Below are 19,845 nucleotides of genomic sequence, written 5' to 3'. Positions count from 1 at the left end.
TGAGGGGCTGATGTGGTAACCCGGTCCCTGCTGATGAGGCCTTGATGTGACACACCTATCCTCAGCTTATTGGAACTGAATTAACTGGCCGTTTACAGGGGAGCCTGCGGCAGGCCTGCAGAGCCAGAGTGAACACAACCTGCCCAGGGTGTGTATTAATGTGTGTATTGATGTGTGTGTGTGTGTGTGTAGGTGAGTGAGGTGGAGGTGAACGCCAGATGGAGGCTGTGTGTGAGTCGGTGTTCAGTGAGTTGGAGTCCCAAGCCATGCGTTCCCTGGAGCTTCCGGGCAGGGCTGCTTCCGCATGCGCAGCCACAGCTACGTCCGGGCCATCGAGAAGGGATGCTCGCAGGAGGAGGAGGAGGCCGCAGCAGCAGCAGCAGCAGTCCGGGCCATCGAGAAGGATGCTCGCAGGAGGAGGAGGAGGCCGCAGCAGCAGCAGCAGCAGCAGGAGGAGGAGGAGGAGGGAGGAGGAGGAGCAGGGAGGAATAGCATTGCTCCTCCAAGGACCACTACCACTGTCCGCACCATCCAGAGCAGCACAGGTAACCCCCCCCCCCCCCCCCCCCCGCACACGCATGTACGCACACCCACACCTCAGTCTGTGGTGAAGGTCCACTACATAGCAGACAGAGGTCTCCCAACAGCAGCCACATGTCTCTCTGGTCTCTGGTGTCTCTCTGGTGTCTCTCTGCTCTCTCTGTCTGGGATTAGGGGGTCTGGACCAGAGATCAGTGCTGAATTGCTGTCCTCTGATCACACACAAAGGGAATATAATGTTGTGGTTTGAGTGGCTATCAGATGAATTGATTGTGTATTGGTAGTTATTCATCTGCAGGAGAGGATAGGAGAAACGCAATGATATTTCACACATGCTGAGTACATGTGTACGTATGTGTGTGTGTGTGCGTGCGTGCGTGCGTGCGTGCGTGCGTGCGTGCGTGTGATGATGTGTGTTCATGGATCCTATTGGAGCATGCAAGGATGTGTGTGTGCAGTCACACTTTCTTGGGGAGGCGTGTGAAGTGAGGTGGATGTTGTGGTGAATATTTCATGACGTTTCACGGAAAGCTCCTCACACACGCGCACATGCATACACACATGCACACACACGCACACGCAGACACACGCACACATGAAAAATTGCAATTGATCAATAAGCCTTCCTACACACAAATATATCAGCCATGGAATTATGCAACAGCTTCTCTCTCCTCTCTTTCTCTCTTTCCTCTCTCTATCTCTCTTTCTCCTCTCTTCTGCTTCTTCTCTCCTCTCTCTCTATCTCTCTGTCTCTCTATTTCTCTCTCCCTCACTTTGTAACTCGTCACTAACTTGTCACTAGGGTTTCCTCTTATTAAATAATCTGTCTTCATTCTCTCTGTTCTTCTATTGGAGAAAGTGGTTCCATCATAGTGAGCATAAAGCTGCTTTCTGGAGGTTAAAACCTGGACAGCAGCATCCCTAGTGGTCAGACAGAGGTACGACATGCCTATGCACTGAGCTAGTTGGTGTGGATGAAAGATTTCAGGCACAGTTTGATCACATGTCGTGTGTCGTGTGTGGCCTCGGTTCAATCAACAAACCAAACCCTCCTCCAGATGATGTTATCACCGGGCATTGTTTACAAAGGGGAACCTCCGGGGTTGGGACCCTGAGTGTGGTCTGTCCAGCAGGGTGGATGCAGGTCAGGTGGGTGACAGTGTCCTTTAGAGGGCAACATCGTTCAAGATACCAGATGTTACTAATCTCTAGTGGAAGGTCTACAGATTTCCCATTTCCATTTCCATTTGATAGAGTGACTGTGTGTTGGTCTGCTTGGTCCCTAGTACCTCATCCTTCATCACAGGAGTAAACCATGTTGATACTTACATTACACATTATTATTAACCACAACACTTTAATACTAATAATATTAAGTTCAAAGGCAAGTAAAGATGGTTCCAAACTGAATTTATTCGATTCAATTAGAACGCTGTAATAATTTAACTCATTTAAATGAGTTTAGTATGAGATAAATATGCTCATTTAAGACTCAGCGTATTTGGTTCATATTATAATTGATGGTTTTCTGTTCCTGTGTGAGTTACTCTATCTACCTCCACTCACATCTATAGCATCACTATTGTCTATAGTGACACTATAGACATCCATAGTGAAACTATGGACTCCATATTTATGTGCTCTTATTGGGAGGAATGGTTGTCGTTGGTCCGTCAATATATTATTAATCAGACAACATATATAGAGCTGCGACAATATGAGCCACATCCGATTTGTGTGCAGCATGAATAAGCAAAAAACGCTGGGATGGGCGCCACACAGACAACCACACACAGACACACACACACACCACAACACCATCATTTTGAACAACCAATACCTTCTGGTCGTCATTGACTGGTTCAGATAGAACCAAAATGAGTGACAAAACGGGAGAAAAAAAAAAAGGAAATTATGACAGAATGTTTGTGTAGAGGGGGGCTAATGTGTCCCTGGGTCTAAATCCACCAAATTGCTATTCAACCATTTTATACCGTATGTTTAACAGTCTGACGTCATGACTTTCAAACGCATGCTCGGGAAAATGCGAGTGGATTCATAACTTCATGAATTGAATGATAGTTATTTTTTGTATAGCGTGTTCGCCTATGCTATGGGATTAAATAAAAGTGGAAACAGTAGCAGGTATTGTTTTGAAGCTATTCCGTTGTGACACACACAAGATCAGAAAGTCCAGCCCGGGAGAGGGAGGGAGATGCGCGTGCACAGCACACGCACACGCACGGTCAGAAATAAGAGCGGTAGCGGACGGGGTGTAGGTCTCCCATCACATCAGATGAGAGCTGTAGTGTTTAAACCAAGCGGTGATATTATAATTATTATCATGACTTTACTCAAGTATCTGTTCGGCTCGTTGCTCGGCGCGTGCGGCTACTGGACGCGGTTCCGTGAGTATACGCCCTTCGCGTTAGAGAGAGAGAGAGAGAGAGAGAGAGCGAGAGTGTGTGTGTGTGTGTTGTGTGTGTGTGTGTGGCGCGACTCGCGCCATCCCAGTGTTTTTGCTTATTCATGCTGCACACAAACACCATGGTTGTGACTCATATTGACGCATCTATATGATATATTGTCAGATCAATAATATTGACGGAGCAACGACAACGTCTACCTCCAAATAACACCACAGCACCCTCACTAACTGTTTTATCGAACGATAGAAATATTTGTTCTATAAATGAGCTGTCATTTCATAGAAGCAGTAACTTCATTGTTTTTTACATACCGGTATGTAAATAAATAACTACATTGTGTAATTATATCTTGAAAGCTTCTATTATGACTCTGTTTAAAGAGTTTTAGTCGGCATCTTGTCTCTGTCCGCTGCTTCGCCCACATCACTGCAGCCCATGGAGACGCCGCGCTGTCTCCCCCTGCCGGTGGGGTACGGGGTCAGCGGTTTCCCGCTCGCTGTCTATTTTAGTGCGGAGCGGAAACGCTAGTCTTGGTGACAACAGGTGCGCTCTACATCACCGACATATCTAGAAGCGCTTTAAAGTGAAGCCAACTTTATTATTATTGCCCTGAATTACAGGTTCAGGCTCAAAGCTCTCCGCAGATTACATTATATGACACGTTACATTATATGAGAGAGAGAGAGAGAGAGAGAGAGAGAGAGAGAGAGAGAGAGAGAGAGAGAGAGAGAGAGAGAGAGAGAGACTACAGTAACACACATGCAATTACACCAAAGTTATCTCTAGCTTGTATTAAAACAACGAGACGGCCAAACAGAACGGTTTGTATCATATGAATTAATATGAAGCAGTGAGAGAGAGAGACCCCATTTGTGTGACCATCTGGGGGACTCAAGTTTTCTTGCAGCAGACACATGCTACTGATTCCAGTTATGCTAACCCTCCAACACACACACACACACACACACACACCTTCACTTGCTATTTAAAGTCAGGACTTCAAGCCCTCTGTTCATACCAGACATGCACACATCCACACACCCACTTAAAACACACCCACTTAAAAACTCATGTAACACACACATAAACACACATACACACACAGACCTACAGTGGTTAGGTGGTGATGCTAGTTTAAGATAGTTAGAATGAGGCTAGCAGACCTAGATAAGCTAGTTTATGAGTAGTTAGCCAGAGGCTAGCAGACCTACAGGGTCTAGGTGATGATGCTAGGCGATGAGCTGTTAGCATGAGGTAGCAGACATACTAGTAGGCTCTATGGTGATGCCAGGTGTTAAGTAGTTAGCATGAATCTAGCAGACCAACAGATAGGCTAGGTGGTTATGTAAGGGGACCATAGCTGGCTAACCAGGCTGTGAATGCAGTTGCTGCTAATCTGAACAGTGACTTGTTAATATGTAGACTAATAAGTTATATCTGTCTCTCTGTCTCTAAACGTTTACATAAACACTGCTGAACATTGCTTAAGCACTGCTTCAGCACACGGTTAAAAGCGTTTTTTCAGCCATGTAATGCAACTTCAACCACTTCTTCAAACACAATCTTTGCTTTCCAGTTCCAACGTGATCTAGAAGGGGTATGGGCCTTTATTGTCTTCACCTATAGGTGGCGGTGTTTGACTAGTCTTCAATAGTTTAAACAGCAGCTGGGTGCACACATGTTGTGATGTGAATTGTTAATTGTATTCATGTGGCCTGCCTGTAAGATACCCCTATCCCCAGATAATTCCTTTTTCAAAAGAGTTATCCGTCCATTATCCAACTATCTTGTATTTGGTTAAATTAGCCCCTCTGAGTAATTGCCTCACACAAATCAGACTTTACTAAAGATCCTTCACACAAAACACTCTCAGACAAGCTCAAAACAATAACTTCATTTAAACAGCAGCTACTGACAGGTGACAAAGTGACATGTCTCTGTAGTATATATACACATGTGGGTGTGGGTGGTAAGGTTTGTGGTGTGTGTGTGTGTGTGTATGTGTGTGTGTGTGGGTGTGTGGTATTTCCTGTAGCAGGTTAATTAGAGGCCAGGTGAGCCGCTAAGCTACACTGCTTATCTGCAGCGCTACAGCACTAAGCTATGGTGCTAAGCTACCATGCTAAGCTCGGGGGCCTCAGCTTCTTTGCAGAGGAAATGGAAGATCAAAGATGGATTCTGTTACCCTGGAATTATTTATCAAAGTAATCCATAAATCACACAGCAGACGTCTCCCTGTCTGTCTGTCTACTTCTCTCTACCCCCCCCCCCTCTCTCGCTCTCTCTCTCTCTCTCTCTCTCTCTCGCTTGCCCGGTACACCTGCAGGTAGCTTTGAAGCTCAGTAGGTGTGTCTGACAGGAACACATACACAATACCTGCCCCCTGAATCAAAGTTTCAGGTACAAGCTGCAGACTGTGCATGTTGGGTTGTCTATAATCCTTGTTTGTGCGCATGGTCGTGTTTGCTTTTGTGTGTGTCTGTGTGGACAGTATCTATGACTGTCGTTTGCTGTCTTTTTGAGAGCAAAAGAGAGAGGGCGGGCGGAAGGGAGAGAGAGAGATGTACTTAACAATTATCTCTCTCTCTCTCTCATCTCGCTCATTCTTTCTCTCGCTTTCTTACAGCAAGGGAGGTGAGGGGGTGAATGGGGGAGAGAGAAATGAGGGAGAATGGTTGAGAGAGTTTGAGAGGTGGATAGATTGGAGGCAGAGAGGGAGGGAGGTGGAGAGAGATAAAAGGGGAGAGGACTACCTCCCTTCCAGGAAAAGATGAGTGTGTGTGTGTGTGTGTGTGTGTCAGTACGTTTACATGCACAGCTTAATTCGATTAAAGCCATAGCTTGACTATGCTCCTCAATTGGACAACTGCAATTGTCCTTATTCAGAGAATACCCCCGTCAGTTCGGCCGCGGCGCAATAAATTAACAAAGATCGTAGTTACTACTTTACAACCTCGTTGATGAGCAACATTTAGAAAAACATGTACTTTTAATTCAGTCTTGGGTGAAATCGAAGCGTAGTGTGTACTGAATGCATGTAGATGATGATACACTCCTTATAGAGGGTAACTACATTGGCACAACACCGGCTTCCTCCATCTTCTGTGCCAGCTTTTTAAATAAATCACAGACCCGAAGTGAGTTGACAGCTGTCTACTGAAAACATCTTTCTCCCGCCGGAGCAGCCCCTCCGCCACTCATCCGTATACGGCATTCCCCGCCACGGCGCAATGAATGAATAAAGATCGTAGTTTCTACTTTACAACCTCGTTGATGAGCAACATTTAGAAAAACATGTACTTTTAATTCAGCCTTGGGTTAAATCGAAGCGTAGTGTGTACTGAATGCATGTTGATGATGATACACTCCTTTTAGGGGGTAACTACATTGGCACGACACCGGCTTCCTCCATCTTCTGCGCCAGCATTTAAAATAAATCGCCGACCCGAAGTAAGTTGACAGCTGTCTACTGAAAACATCTTTCTCCCGCCGGAGCAGCCCCTCCACCGCCCGTCCGTATACGGCATTCCCGCCGCGCCGCAATGAATGAATAAAGATTGTAAACACGTCAGGAGAAAAAAACATTTATTTTGACAGATGTGCCTGAAGTTACTACTTTACAACCTTGTTGATGACCCACATTTAGAAAAACATGTACTTTTAATTCAGCCTTGGGTGAAATCGAAGCGTAGTGTCTGTGTGCTTCCACCTTTAATGAATGCATGCCATGCATTCATTATAGGGTGAATGGGGTCATGGGGTAACTACATTCACTGGCTTCCTCCATCTTCTGCGCCACCTTTTTAAATAAATCGCTGTTTCTCGTTTTCCGACGGCGACAACAACAACAACACGACTATCGCCTCCTTTTACTTCCAGCTCACAGCCCCGGGAAAAGATCTCGAGCATGCGCAGAACGCAATTCAATGCATAAGCCAATTCGACTCCGTACATGCACGCTTAACTCGACTATGAATCGCATTATCTAGGGGTCTTAATTAGTAACCCAATTTGATTCGAGTATAGCTCGTCTAAGTTGTATACATGCATCTTAGTAATGTAATCATAGTTGGACTAAGCCAATAAGTCGACTTTCTTGAGTGTCATATAAACGCACTGTGTGTGTGTGTGTGTGTGTGTGTGTGTGTGTGTGTGTGTGTGTGTGTGTGTGTGTGTGTGTGTGTGTGTGTGTGTGCATGCTTGGGTGCATGCTTGCATGCTCGCGTGTGTGTGCATACAAACGTGTGGGTGTGTTTTCTGTAGCCTAGGGATAGTTTGTTGGGCTAGTCATGGCAGTAGCTGTTAAATTGCTACCCTTTACCAGAGGAGTCATTATATATTACCTGATGTTCCTGGAGGTTAGACAGGGAATGCAGATACAGGTCATTAAGTAGGTAGGGGTTAGGGTTAGACAGAGATAGTGAAATCAAGATGTCTCTGTTTGTAATTCTCTATTCGCTTCGGAAGGATCTTGGATAGTCTGTAGCCTATTTAGAAGAATTCAAAGTCAACCACTAGGGACCGCCACAGTCCTTTCCTCATTAGCGCCTTCAGCAACGTCATGGTTGAAAGCAGCTTTGCCTGTTGCCTGTATTGTGAGTCACAGTCCTGATCATAACATGTCTCTAGAGGTCGCGACGACAACGGTGGGACTCAGAAGACAGGACCTCCTAATTCAGGAGTTCTATCAGACTATTTGAAGTTTCTTTGTTTGGAAGTTGTGTGTTTGGCGGGGGAGTGAATTCTGTTGCCAGAGAAAAAGGGGGAGGGAGGGAGGGAGGAAGGGAGCGAGACAGAAGGGGGGGTGTGTGTGTGTGTTTGTGTGTGTGTGTGTGTGTGTGTGTGTGTGTGTGTGTGTGTGTGTGTGTGTGTGTAAAAGGATGCTAGGTGTTGATGTTTACTTACGACTTAATTGGTCCAAGTCTCTTCAGGCCTGGAATGCTTTGATTTGATCCTCAGCTACTAGGCTCTTCTGATAGGCTCTCGCCACAGGAAGTCACTCGTCCCTCTCCACCTGAGAGAGGGAGAGAGAGAGATGAGGGAGTTTGGGGGAGGGAGGCAATGGGAGATGGAGGGGGGAGGAATTGAGGGATGGAAATTAAAGAGAGATGGCATGGCTGTGGTAAACTCTAATTAGAAATACGCACACACACACACACACACACACACTCAGCTTCTGAAAGCTGCCCCTCTCCCAGTTCAGAACATATGGCAGTGATTTTCTGACTTCCTGTAGAACAAAGTCGACCCGGCCAATCAGAACCCATCGGCTATGGCCTATCAGAACCAGCCTTTGGGAGCCTGTTTACTTTGAGAACGCCTGTAGCAGATGCCATTGTAGTCTGGACAGACAGACAGACAGACAGACAGGCAGGCAGGCAGGCAGGCAGGCCGGTGTGTGTGTGTGTGTGTGTGTGTGTGTGTGTGTGTGTGTGTGTGTGTGTGTGTGTGTGTGTGTGTGTGTGTGTGTGCGCGCGTGCGCTCGCGTGAGGGTGTGTGTACTGGGTGGTTTAGCTGTTCAACAGTGTGGGAGGGCCACAGTGTAAATTAAAGACTTCACTCTGAAAGTGTGTGTATGGTGTGTTTTTGTGTGCGTGAGTGTGTCGGTTTGTGCGTGTGTGGCTTCAGACAGACCCACCCTCTCTTTTTTATTCTCTAACCATCATTAAAATAAGTCTCTTCCTCTCTCTTGCTCTCTTTCATCCCTGCTTCACTAACCAAGTGAAGGAAGGGGGAGGAGGAGGGGTCAGAGGCCGTTTATTGAGACCAGGAGGGAGGGAGAGGGAGAGAGAGAGAGAGAGAGAGAGAGAGAGAGAGAGAGAGAGAGATGAATGGGCTTCAGGAATGCAGCAGATAAACTAATGTTCTCAGCAGGAGAGCTGGAATGTTTAAGGGGATTCTCTCTCCCCCCCTCCCTCCCTACCCTCAGTCCCAACGGTCTCAGATGGTACTCACAACAGACAGACACACACAGGGGTGAATGACGTGTGTGTGCGTGCGCAACAGTGTACCCACACACACCAAAAGTACCGTCTCGTCTTTCTCCCTCTCTCCTTCTTCTGCTCCTCCCCCACAGGATGTTGAAGGGCCGAAGGTCACCAGTGGATACCACACAGACCTCCTCCCCCCTTCTCCCCCCTCCTTCTCCCAGCACATACCTCTACTCTATGTAATGTCTACACCTCTCTCTCTCTCTCTCTCTCTCTCTCTCTCTCTCTGTTCTCAGTAAGCCTCGCTCTACCCTGCAGATGGTTTAAGCGTCTGCAACAGATTGCATTTCCTCTACATGTGTGAGCACTCAGTGTGTGTGTGTGTATATGTGTGTGTCTGTGTGTGTGAGGAATTTGAGGAAAAACCCCCTGCTTGTCAGACGACACTAGACACTGCATCCCACTGCATTCTGGGACATTTCCTCTCAGCCCGCGCACAGCCAGCTAAACTCTGCTTTGTGGTCGTATTGTAAGCTATCGTTGATGCTAGCCAGCGATGTGTGTGTTGTTACCTTGCAATGTGTAATTGTAAGCTTGCTGTGTGTGTGTGTTGTGACAACCCAAGCTTGTGTTAGTTTTGTTGCTAGCTAGCAGTGTGTGTTGCTAGATTTCTAGCACTGTTGTGTTGTTGCTAGTGTAGGTACTTTATCTAGCTGTGTGTGTGTATGTGTGTGTGTGTGTGTGTGTGTGGGGGGGGGGGGTCTGAGTTTGTGTGTGTCTTTGATGTGTTTGTGATGGAAAGAGCATGAACTATTGACCATACTAGATTGTAAAGACAAGCTGACAGCTAATTCTTCTTCTGAAGACCTCAGCTTTGTCTCCGGGTCCTCAGAAAGCTGACTCAGTGTGTGTGTGTGTGTGTGTGTGTGTGTGTGTGTGTGTGTGTGTGTGTGTGTACATATTGTTCCATTGCCTCAGTGTTTAGTGGTGATCAGCTGTGTATCCTGTGGACTGATTGTTATCGGGGAACATGCTGTAGTACTACACACCGTACCGTACCACATACTTCACACACAGTACCAGATCATACTTAATACTACAGTAAGTGACTCACAGTGGAGAATTTATTTATAGACCCTGGTGGGTTCCTCGTGAAAACATCTCACCTCAATAGTCAGGTCTCTCTCTCTCTCTCTCTCTCTATCTCTCTCTCTCTCTCTCTCTCTCTCTCTCTCTCTCACTATCACCCTCTCTTTATTCTTCGTCTCTTGTCATTCCTTCTTCATCTCGCTCCTCTTTCTCAACCCGTCTCTGTCTCATCGCTAACTGGCCTAAATCGTGTTGAGGTGTGTTGTGGGAGTGTTGAAGTGTGTTGTGGGAGTGTTCAGGTGTGTTCAGGTGATTTCAGGTGTGTTCCGGTGAGGGCAGCAGTGGATTTCAAACACCTCTCTTCAGCTTTGCCCCAACATGTTAGCAATGCACCTCCATTATGAACCCACAATGGGATGAATGTGTAAAGTTAAATATAGCTCCTAGCCCTGTTAGCATCAACTACCTAGCCCCTGGGTCCTGCTGCATACTCCCTAGCCCCTAATTACTGCTAGTCCTTATCTCCTATCTCCTAGTCCTGACCCACTTGCTCCGAATTCATACCTCCTAGTTCCTACCCCCTAGTGCCTACTTCCTACAATGTTCTTCCTCTATCCTAGTTCCTACCTCCTACTCCCTACCAGTTAGCTCCTACATCCTTTCAGTGCAGGACCCAGCAGGGTCAGAGTGAGTGGTGCGTGAGTGCTGCTGTGGGCGTGTTAGCTTAGCTTAGCCACCGCTCACTCTCTGCCCCACCAAGCAGCTGGAATGTTAATACAGGAACTGAAGAATCATGTTATCCTCCCTCCCTCCCTCCCTCTCTCTCGCCCTCTCTCTTTCCCACTCTGTCTCTGTCTCTGTGACTCTCGTCTTTCTCTCTCTCTCTCTCTCTCTCTCTCTCTCTCTCTCTCTCTCTCTGTCTCTCTCTCCCTCTCCATCTCTCTCCCTCTCCCTCTCCCTCTCCCTCTTTCTCTCTCTGATGTTGACTCACAGAGTGATCCGTCTTTCCCAGCCCCCAGGGCTGGTGTTTCGGGCCGAGACAAAGGAGCGATGTGTCTGTTCATGTGGACTAGTCAGGCTTAACTCCTGGCCAAGGAGGTCTGGAGAACAATAGAGCTACCTCCTCCTCTTCCACTCCCTCTGCACCTCCTCCCCCTCCTCCACCACCACACACAAGCACGCACAAGTTTGAAAGCGTCCTCGCAGGCTGGCAGGATAGCCATAGATTAGCAGCACAGTTGTCATTAGTCAGAGAAGAAAGTTTGGACTGTGCTAGCGTCACCACCTGTAGAACTAAACTCAAGCACCAAGGCAGACACAGACATGTTTGGCTGACATGTTCAAATGACATCACACCTTAAAACGAAAGTTTTTCTTTTAGTACTGTTGTTCTACTAAATGTACAATACTTGCTGCTGTGACAATGTCCCAAATGTCCTGTCTGGGATCACTGAAATATCATCTTATCGTCTCATCTTATCTTTATTAACCACAAGCACTGTTGCTGTTTTTTTATAGAAATACAAAATTCCACAAACATGACGAGTTTCAGACGTCGTCTTGCGTCAGCACAGACCATATGACACCAAACCGACTCTGCTTCCACTAAATGAAACCAAACGCCATAAGTCAACACTAAACAACAGAGCTTTTCTCCTTCTGAAGCCCCGCCCTCGTGTGGCTGAGAGCCGGTCATTGGCTGAGGGTCTTGTTGATTGACAGCGAGGGTCTTGTTTAAGAGGAAGGCAGGTAACCAGGTGCGAACGAGGGAAGTGGTTAGAGTAGATTGGTTCTACTGGCAGACAGAGAGCAGCTGCCAGATGTAGCCCTGGCTGTAAACATGTTCTTATCTTCGCTCCACATGCACTCAAAATACGGCTCTGTTGACATTACTCTCTGTCACCAGCTACTCACCATGCACGGCCCTGGGGAGCATGTGTAGCACGGCTCTATGTAGCACACACACCTGATGATACCTGATGATGACTTACAAGTTAACTCACCCAAATGGACACACACAATTTGAAGTCCCCACCACGATAGCAAAATGGGAATATGCACACACAAACTCACAGACACACACACACACACACACACACACGCAAACACAGGCCGCTGTTGTGTCTATAGGCATCTTGAGTGCTGTAGCCTTTGACCTGTGGTAGTTGGGAGATGCACCCAAACTGTTAGCTTAGCATTATCACTTAGCATTAGCCTAGCCGTTACTAGCATTAAATCTTGCTTTGCACTTAGTTTTAGCCTAGCCCACCAGCGCCCACCAGCTAGCAGCATGTTGCCCCGCCATGGGGACTTCATTACAAAGGACTCCAGTTGGCCTGTGTGTGTGTGTGTGTGTGTGTGTGTGTTGTGTGTGTGTGTGTGTGTGTGTGTGTGTGTGTGTGTGTGTGTGTGTGTGTGTGTGTGTGTGTGTGTGTGTGTGTGTGTGTGTGTGTGTGTGTGTGTGTGTATCTGGGATTGTAAACTCTATGCTGTGCCGAGTGCACACTCCTGACACACACACACACACACACACACACACACACACACACACACACACACACACACGGACACACACAACGTTGAATCACAGTGATTAAACAGAAGCTATAGGAAGCAAGCTTGTGTGTGATTGTGAGGAGAAAGAGAATGAATGAATGGAGAGTTCTTTGTGTTGGGCAGGGAGGTGTCTTTTGATTTGTAGGCCCTGGGGGGGTCTCCTAGTTGGGGTGTGCTTGTGTGTAGGGGTATGTTTAGGGGGATAGGGTAAGGGTTGTGTTAGCTCTTCACACCAGCATGTCAGTTCACTCCACACGACTTCCCGCATTCCCAGTGGGCAGTGCCTATTGCCTGGAACTTAAGACAGGAATTTGGTTACAACACGTCAAAGCTGCTAGGGCTAACATGCTAACGCTACAGGGAAACTTTACTGTGATGTCATCCTCAAAAGCGATGAACAACCAAAAGCAAAGTTTGTTTATGTGTGTGTGTGTGTGTGTGTGTGTGTGTGTGTGTGTGTGTGTGTGTGTGATGGATGTGAAAAAGCCAGTGCAGTGCAGCAGCCGTTTGCTCTGATGTTGTTGCCAGAGATCAACATCTGGAGCCTTCAGCATCACACACACTCACACCCATACATGTTAACCTCTTTGTGTGTGTGTGTGTGTGTGTGTGTGTGTGTGTGTGTGTGTGTACTGAAGCTGTCAAAACTGTTAAGGTGTTAGGGTGTGGTGAGTTGTCTCCTGTTACACACACACACACACACACACACACACACACACACACATACACACACACAGAAGATATGAGGTTGTTCTGTGTGTGAGGTTAAAGAGATAGAATGTCTCCTTTATAACGCATATTCCCCAAGTACAATGTGTGTGTGTGTGTGTGTGTGTGTGTGTGTGTGTGTGTGTGTGTGTGTGTGTGTGTGTGTGTGTATTTGACACCATTGTAAAGAAAAGACTTGTCAATCATATTCTCAACCTGTAGCCTCTCAACAATATGACCAGACAATATAGCCAACCATTAGCACAACACTAAATCAAAATGAGCATGCTGTAGACCAGAGTTTTTGTTTACGTCTGTATGAAGCCAGACAACAATGAGCTCACCTGAGAATCAGTCTGTCTCAACTTGATACCTGTCCCAACCTGACCATACTGACACCACACTCTTGTTCTCATTTCACTTAAATTCAAAGGGGCATTATTGGCATGGGAAATATATATTTGCATTGCCAATCTCTCTCTCTCTATCTCTCGCTCTCTCTTTTGCTGTGAGTGAGCAGCCGGCAGGAAGTACCAGTGACCGGTGTCATCCGGTGCTGTCCTCTCTGACACCAGAGAGAGACTGATAGATGGAGGGATAAAAAAAAAGCCAGAGTGCATGACTTAGCGTCTCTGTGGGCGTGTCCATCTCTCAGTGGGTGTGTCCATCTCCTGTCAGTGCGTGGATTGGATGTTTCTGTGAGGTTTAACAAGAAGAACTCAATAAGGAAACAATAAATCACAATAAGGAAGTTGTCTGCCCTTCTTTCTACCGGGCTGGCGCTCTGTCTGTCACTCTGTTTACCTGTCTTTCTCTCTCCCTGCCTACCTGTCTGTCTCCCAGTTGGTCCCAGAGGGGGCCAAGGGACCAGGGTCTAGGGGCCGACTGTGTGTCTGTCATCAGGCTCCTAAAGCTGGGCTCCTGTATGGGAGACAAACCCCTATTGTTCTATCTTCCTATGTAACCTGAGAGGGAGAGAGACATTCTGATGGAGAGAGAGAGAGAGAGAGAGAGAGAGAGAGAGAGAGAGAGAGAGAGAGAGAGAGAGAGTTCTAACTGACTTCAATGTGTACTTAGGCCTATGCTCTAAAAGTTTTATTGAAAGCCTGACGAAACTTAAATAGGAACGAAGGAGGTTAAACCGTCTAAGTCACTGGAACACCTAACAGCAGGCGATCTGGCATTTTAATGTACATATACATACATACATATTTGTTGCCCAGTCATGTCTGATCGAATAATCCATTCAGCTATAGCTTCTACACTGTCATTTAATGCTATGCTATATGCTATAAATACTGCATAAAGCGAATTAAGTCCCACTTTATTCATGTATAGCTTTCGGTGAGTTCCAACCTACAACAAAGTTCCAACCTACATGAATGGATACCGCCATTCTTTGTTCAGTGTTTACTTACTGTTCTGGGGACTGACCTCTGACCTCCTCCTCCTTCTCCCCCTCCTCCGCCGCCTCCTCTAGTTTCGTCATGCATCACCACCTACAAGAAGACCCCTCCCCCGGTGCCACCGCGCACCACCCCCTCCAAGCCCTTCATCTCCATCACGGCCCAGAGCAGCACGGAGTCGGCCCAGGACGCCTACCTGGAGGGGGGCTGCGGGGGCATCAGCTCCGGGGGGGCGGGCCTGTCCAACTCCACCGAGAGCATCGACAGCATGAAGGCGCTGACGGCGGCCATCGAGGCCGCCAACGCCCAGGTGCACGGCCCGCCCAGCCAGCACGTCACCAACAGCGTGGCGGTCGCCAGCCGGGTCGCCGTGGCGACGGGGCCCGACAGCAGGGAGCAGCGGGAGGCGCTCAGGAAGTGCCTTTCCATCGGCATCCAGGTCCGGTTTGAATCCCACTTCCGGCGCCTGTGCCCTCTCACTTACTGTCTGAACCTCGCTACTTCTTGTCTCTTATCTCCTTTCACCTCACCGCCTGTACATCTCACTTGCAGTTACCTCGCTTCCTGTACCTTTCACTACCGCCTGTACCTCACTTCCTGGTACCTCATTCACTTCTTCCTGCCTCCTGTTGTAGGTGGATCCTGATGAATCAGAGCCCATCAAGGAGGAGGAGGAGGAGGAGTCCAAGTTCCAGTCCATCGGTATCCAGGTGGAGGACGAGAGAGGGTGAGGAGAGAGAGAGAGAGAGGGGGGGGGGGTGAGTAGACAGCGAGAGAGAGACAGAGAGAGAAAGTCCTGGCAGAACCAGATACATAAGATACAGCGGACATCAACATGTCCTCTGTCAGCAACTAAACATACAGTTTGATTTCGGGATTGGGAGAGCAATAGAATAAAGTATAAGAAATTCAAATACTCATTAAGTAGAGAGATACATTGTATTATATAACAGAATTTTTTTATACAACAGAAGCAGAGAAGTGGTAGTAGGAGGGGTGATGGTAAATGTACGTTTCCCATGCCAATAAAGTCCTTTGAATTGAATAAACAGTGAGACAGAGAGAGAGAGAGAGAGAGAGAGAGAGAGAGAGAGAGGCTGTGTGTCACACACATACACACACCCTGGCCAGTGGACAGCTGCTGCTAAAGGGCTTGGCCAAGGGGGTGTGTGTGTGGGGGGGGTGCTGGGGTGGGGGCGACAGCCATCTGTTGCTGTAGTCATTGTGATTCAGAGACCATGCGACTTTTATAGCCGTGTGTGTGTGTGTGTGTGTGTGTGTGTGTGTGTGTGTGTGTGTGTGTGTGTGTGTGTGTGTGCTGTAAAACAGTGTGAGGAAGAGAGAAAGAAGGGCAGTCGAGTTAGAAAGAGAGTAAAAGAGAAAGACAGACAAAAGACACAGTGAGAGAGAGAGTGTGTGTGTGTGTGTGTGTGTGTGTGTGTGTGTGTGTGTGTGTGTGTGAGGAAGAGAGAGTGACACAGTCTGCTGTGTATGGTAGTCTAAGTGTGAAACATTGGCTTATATTAGCTTACATTGCGACACTCTTGTGGTAGAAATGTCAACAAGATGTACAGGATGTTTCTCTCTTGTAGGATACATCGTGTTCCTTGATGTAGTTCATTGACAAGCTGCAGTAGCACTATACACAGAGATCAGTATGATGCTGTTAGCATGTAAGCTTCAAGATGGAGTGGAGGGAGTCTTGACTCTAGTCTGTTATGTCTGTTCAAACATGGTCCTGTCTACCTAGTAGTATACCTATCTGTCTGTAAATATACCTGAAAGTTCACCTGGCCAAAAGTCTGTGGGGTTACCTGTCCGTCAGCTAGGTTACCTGTCTCCTATGTTACCTATCTGTCTGTAAGGTTATCTGTCTGTTTGATAGGTTACCTGTCTGTCTGAGTGCACCTGTCTTTGGTAATATCTATCCACCTGCAAAGGTGTGGAGGAAGGCTGTAAAACCACTTCAAACACACCTGGACTCACCTGCTGGCACTCAAACATTACTGCTACTCTGTTATTTACAAGATATTTAGAACTATTATAAATATTGAGATCACGGATATAAGTTAACCATCTCACTTTTTGACGCACCACATATTTGTTGGTTTGGGTAGTTTATTTATCCATTGAGGGTGTATCTGTGAGCTAAGGTGCAGCCAGATCATGTGTCTTGAAGCTAGCGAAGATGTAGTTCAAGAAATAGATATATATAGATGCTGCATTGGCCTTTGGATTGTACTTTAACGTCGCCACAATAATGGAGAGGCCAAAGACAGGTCTTTAAACAAATACAAGAAAATGACTTAAAAGGTAAAAAAAGGTAAAAGAAATGACTTTATTATTGACATTTCTCAACCGGAGTCTCCAATTTGGCCGCAGTGTGGACGTATCACAGGAATGGGTCAAAGGAGTCAATGCATTCTCTATGTATACATGTCTATTGTTGAAACTAATTCAGGGGATTAAGCTAGTGCTGGTGTTTAGCGGCTTCTAAGGTGTAGTTTAGGCTAGCTCAGGTGATGAAGCTACCTCTGATGTTTTGCGCCGCCCACCGAGGTTTAGTTTAAGCCAGCTCTAGTGTAGTTAAAGCTAGCTCGGGGTCTGCTTGTCTCATACAATGTTCCACTGAGTTTAACCGAGTTTGAATCCAGGTGGCTTTTTAGTCACACACAGTTTAGGACCCACAACATGACACCAGTAAGACATGTCATGACCTCCGGTCTGACTTTTAATGTTCGAAACTGAACTTGGGTTCAGAAAATGTTTGTGTGTGTGTGTGTGTGTGTGTGTGTGTGTGTGTGTGTGTGTGTGTGTGTGTGTGTGTGTGTGTGTGTGTGTGTGTGTGTGTGTGTGTGTGGGCTTAAATTATCCGATAGCTAACAAGTCAGATGGCTACTACTTTACTTTAGTAGGGACACACTTTAATAATATCATCAGAAAAGGGAAAGAAGGCGTGTCCGTTTAGGGGGCGTCTAGTTCCACCATGTGGGAATGTGAGAATGCTGTTAACGATGGCTGGGAATCTGAACACATTGAGCTGTTTTCCTGCTGACTGCCTGCCACTGTGTCGTGTAGTTTTAGGAGACTTTAGGAGAAATGTCAGAAAGACTTGAATATTATCGCATCTTGTTACATATTTGGGATAATAAAACGATGGATCACCACATCTCTCTGTCTGTCTATCTCACTTTCTCTCTCTGTTTCGCTATTACTTTCTATCTCTATGCCCCTCTTTCTCAGTTTATTCTCTCTGTTTCTCTATTACTCTTTATCTCAGTCCCGCAACTCTCTAGTTACCTTTGATTCTTTCTCTCTCTCTCTCCTTTCTCACTCTTGGTTCTGCCTCTCTCTACCGACAGGAAGTTGGTAGGCAGGCAGGAAGCATACTGGTGTCATTAGAACTGAACACCTGCTACAAGGAGTTAGGCTTTAACTGCCAGACACACCTGTACATGTACACACAACCACAAACACACATGAGCATGCACACAAACACACACCCTCACACGACCACACACAAACAAACAAACACACATAAACCTATTCCCTCCAGACGTGCAGCATCAGCACCGTATCACTCTGTCTCCCCGTCTCTCCTCTCCCCGGCGTTGCATAGTTACCGGAGGATGACACGCTCCAACAGCGTCACCGCGGCCGTGCAGGCGGACATGGACGAGCCAGCCCCTCCCCCTGCCATGCCCACCCCCCGCTGCTCCACCATGCCGCGGGGGTGGTCCCGCGACGCCACCTCCACCACGTCCTCAACCTCCACGGTCAGTATCCAGGGCTCGGGAAACCACTACCACGCCTGCAGCGGAGACGACTACAGCGACCCGGGCTTTGACCCCTCCATCCTGCCGCCGCCCGACCCCTGGATGGACGCCGGGTCTGGGGGGGAGGAGCTAGACCTGGGGGGCGAGGGGAGGTCTCTGTGTCCACGGGACGGGCTCTGGTTCTTAAAGCTGCTCCGGGCGGAGACGGAGCGCATGGAAGGGTGGTGTCAGCAGATGGAGAGAGAGGAGGAGGACCACCAGCTCCCTGAGGAGAGTGAGTGCACCTCTTCTTCTCCCCCCCGCCGATCTGTTTCTATGCCTCCACTCTTCCTGTTTTCACCTCTTTCTCGCCTCTCCTCTTTTCTCCTCTTCTCCTTCTCATTCCCCCTCCTCTCTCTACTCACCTCCTCCTCCCCTCCCCCCTCCTCTTTCCTCCCCCTTTAATGGTCATTTCCCGAAAAGATGCTATATGACAATCTATGTGGACTTATTTTTCATTGACTACATTTCCTGTTGAAGGTCTCCTTATCACCACTTCTATTGGTAATGAAGCTGGTGGTAACTGTGTGTGTGTGTGTGTGTGTGTGTGTGTGTGTGTGTGTGTAGTCCAGGGGAAGATCCGCAGTGCTGTGGGCTCGGCTCAGCTCCTCATTAACCAAAAGTTCCAGCAGTTCAGAGAACTCTGTGAGGAGAACCTGGTGGGTACTGTCCCTATCTGTCCACTCCCCCATGGAACCCCTCTCTGACTCTGCCCCTTTCTAACCACACCTCTTCTTCTCATCTCTTATTAACACAACAACAACAATTGTGTGTGTGTGTGTGTGTTGACTCAGAACCCAGACACACGGCCGCGGCCCGTCTCCCAGGACCTGGCCGGGTTCTGGGATATGCTGCAGCTGTCCATTGAGAACATCAGCCTCAAGTTTGACGAGCTGCACCAACTGAAGGCCAACCACTGGAAACCCCTGGAGCCCCCTCCCATTAAGGTACCCTCCCCTCCCATTAAGGTACCCCCACACCAGCCCTGAGACACCCCTACACCTTTTCTGGGAGACCCCCTTCATCTGTCTTGATACACCCCCACACCTGCATGAGACACCCCTGAACCTTTCCTAAAACACCCCTACACCTGTCCTGAGCCACCCCTGCACCCTTCCTGAGATACCTCTACACACCTTTACACCCGTCCCAAGACACCCCTACACCTGTTACCCCTCTGAGACACTGCTACACCTGTCCATAGACACCTCTACATTTGTCCTGAGACACCCCTATACCTGCCCTTAGACACCCCTACACCTGTCCTAAGACACCCCCACACGTCTGAGACACCCCTGTACCTGTCCCGAGATACCTACTTCCTAATTTAAAAAAGAAAATGTGTTTAAATGCTACTAATTCTAACCAG

The 19,845-nt window shown here is 47.6% G+C and overlaps 1 pseudogene across 1 annotated transcript in view; it reads left to right on the top strand.

Annotated features, from left to right (window-relative positions):
- LOC311355424 (disks large-associated protein 1-like) overlaps positions 1 to 19,845 on the top strand; it is a 28,748-nt pseudogene that overhangs the window by 4,782 nt on the left and 4,121 nt on the right. Inside the window, exons 5-11 of the transcript XR_014684171.1 lie at positions 193 to 406; positions 461 to 545; positions 14,736 to 15,100; positions 15,297 to 15,388; positions 18,281 to 18,711; positions 19,044 to 19,135; positions 19,271 to 19,423. The product of XR_014684171.1 is annotated as a disks large-associated protein 1-like (transcript). The remainder of the gene's footprint in view (positions 1 to 192; positions 407 to 460; positions 546 to 14,735; positions 15,101 to 15,296; positions 15,389 to 18,280; positions 18,712 to 19,043; positions 19,136 to 19,270; positions 19,424 to 19,845) is intronic.

This window comes from Micromesistius poutassou, assembly GCF_964030765.1.
Source record: "Micromesistius poutassou genome assembly, chromosome: 11".
NCBI lineage: Eukaryota > Metazoa > Chordata > Actinopteri > Gadiformes > Gadidae > Micromesistius > Micromesistius poutassou.
Note: the sequence above shows the minus strand (reverse complement) of the source record. Positions and strands in the feature narration are given on the sequence as shown.